The sequence below is a fragment of the Wasmannia auropunctata genome, unplaced genomic scaffold (genome assembly GCF_000956235.1).
Source record: "Wasmannia auropunctata unplaced genomic scaffold, wasmannia.A_1.0 LD336116.1, whole genome shotgun sequence".
NCBI classification, from domain to species: Eukaryota; Metazoa; Arthropoda; class Insecta; order Hymenoptera; family Formicidae; genus Wasmannia; species Wasmannia auropunctata.
Window position 1 is genome coordinate 3,706,833 of NW_012026774.1, and position 2,743 is coordinate 3,709,575.

The following is a 2,743-nucleotide window of genomic DNA, read 5'->3' on the forward strand; positions in this document are numbered from 1 at the left end:
GAGTTCAGACGTGTGCTCTTCCGATCTAAATCTTGTTGTTTTTTCATTTTTAAAATTTGTAAATTTTTGTACTATTTTCTAAAAAATTGTGGATTTTCATGAAATATTACTTTTATCATTTTCTTGATTTTAGAAAATTGTAATTTGTGGTATTTTTTGCGTAGATGTTTCTACCTTAAAATAAATATTTTTTACAAAAATAAACAAATTTTTTACGAAATAATAAAAATTTCTACAAAATTTCAATTTTTGTAGTTTTTTGTAGTTATTCAAAATTTTTTCCGCCAGGGGGATGGAACACATTCCACGGAAAAACAACGTAATAGCCGACGCGCTATCCAGGGTAAATGTTATACACATGCCAGTAATAGTCAGCACGGATGAGCTAGCCCAAGAGCAACAAGAAGACCAAGAGCTACAGACACTGCTACACGGGCAGACACCACGTTAAAAAAACTACGACTAGACGACTCAGACAAAACAATTTACTGCGACGTGACAGATCTAATCAGAATTTATGTTCCAGTTTCACTTCGTAAAAGAATTATGGACACAGTACACAGAGTATCGCATCCTAGTATCAAAGCCACACGCAAATTGATAGCGAAGCGATTCGTCTGGCCGAAGATGAACCAAGATGTGGCCAACTGAGTCAGAACCTGCCTCCCGTGTCAACGCTCAAAAATCTAACGCCACACACGACGGATTCCAGAACACATCGAAGTCCCGAATGAGCGTTTCCACCACGTACACCTAGACATTATTGGTCCAATGCCGCTATCAAAAGGTAATAAATACTGTCTAACTATCATCGACAGATACACCAGATGGCCGGAAGCAGTGCCCATGCCGGATACGACAGCAGATACAATTGTCACGGCATTCTTCAATACGTGGGTAGCCCGTTTCGGAACGCCAGCAATAATCACTACGGACCGCGGCAGTCAATTTGAGTCACTCATATTCGAAGCTCTAACCAAGATGGGAGACCCTGATAGGAAGTAGAAGGATCCGCACAACGGCGTACCATCCACAATCCAATGGCATGTTTGAAAGATGGCATCGCGCGGTCACTTAAGACAGCCATAAAATGTCATGCGACGCTAAATTGGATAGATGCACTTCCTGTCGTCCTGCTGGGCCTACGAACCAGCTGCAAAGAGAATATAAACACGTCGGCAGCAGAACTCGTTTACGGAACCACTCTCCGGCTGCCAGGCGAGTACTTTGCCACAGAAGAACCAACCAGATGTCCATAGATGTTTGTCGAGAAATTCCGAGAGAGCATGAGAGCAGTCAGAGCAGTACCTACGACTCACCACGCCCAAGGAAAAGCATTCATTCACAAGGATTTGGAATCCAGCACACACGTATTTGTACGAGTCGACAGACCACGTGAGTAGATGTAATAGGCGGGTTCTGGACCAGGAGCTCTGAGGGGGGGTGAGGGGCAGGGGGGTCCGCGGGGGGTCCGCGGGGGGTCCGCGGGGAAGGGGAAGCCGCGGGGAGAGGGAAACCGCTTAGAACGTTCACGGTCTGATGCGGGGTCCGCGGGGAGGGGAAGCCGCGGAAAGCCGCTCGATCAGGCTGGCCTGACCGCGGGGACGTGGGTGCGGGATGCGCGGGGACGGGGGAACCGCGTCGTGGGTCCGGGATGCGCGGGGACGGGGGAACCGCGTCGTGGGTCCGGGATCCGCGGGTACGGGGGAACCGCGTCGTGGGTCCGGGATGCGCGGGGACGGGGAAACCGCGTTGTGGGTGCGGGATGCGCGGGGAAGAGGGATACCGCGTTGGCGATGCGGGTATCGCGGGAAGAGGGGAACCGCGCTCGCGTTCGCCGCCGCGTTCGCCGCCGCCGCGTTCGCCGCCGCCGCCGTTGCGCACGGGCCCCACCCCACCCGTTACCGCTCGCGAAGAGGAATAAGGAAGAGTAAAGAAAATATTATAATTAAAATTAAAAAATGTTTATTTAAAAATTTAGTTAACGTAAAAATATATAAAATATGATTTAAATTTATTTAATTAATACGGCGCAAATCCACCTGTCCGTCGCCATCTGCAACAGACAAAAGGAGCCAAATATTTAAAAAAAGCTCCAAAGAGAACTAAAAAGAAGGATAGCTTTTTTTAGTATTTAAAAAATACTTACCTAGTTGTAAAAGGCGACCGTCCTCGTATCCGCGGCTACGTCGAGGATGACGCGCAGCGGCGCTTCCTCCCGCGGGCTCGCAGGTGTCTGCGGGCTCCGCAGCGCATCCTCGCGCGGGCTCGCTGGTGTCTGCGAGCTCCGCGGTGCCTCCTCGCGCGCGTCCACCCTTGGCTGCGAGCTCTCCCTCGGGCTCCCCGGAGGCGTTCTCGCCCTTGCCAGGGTCCGCAAAAACTCGTCCTCATACTTCGACGCCATGAGGCGTCTGGCTGCCCGCAACCAATAACGGCGTGAACAAACCTCGCATGTGCTAGGCGCATAGTCTTTCTCACAATTTATGCACTTCATGTTCAATTATTGAAAAATAACTGTCACAATTGCACAACTTGACTGTCACAACTGCACAACATCGACTGACTCAAGGGCTCCACGGGAACCCGCGAGTATAAATGCAAGCCATAGAAATAATTATCTCTCCTACCTGGTAATGCCGTGAGGATGATATTGATATATATACATTATATCACACACACGCTCCTCCGAAATGATAGCGGCTATAAAGAAATATAAATGAAATCGCTAACAGTCTCAAATATA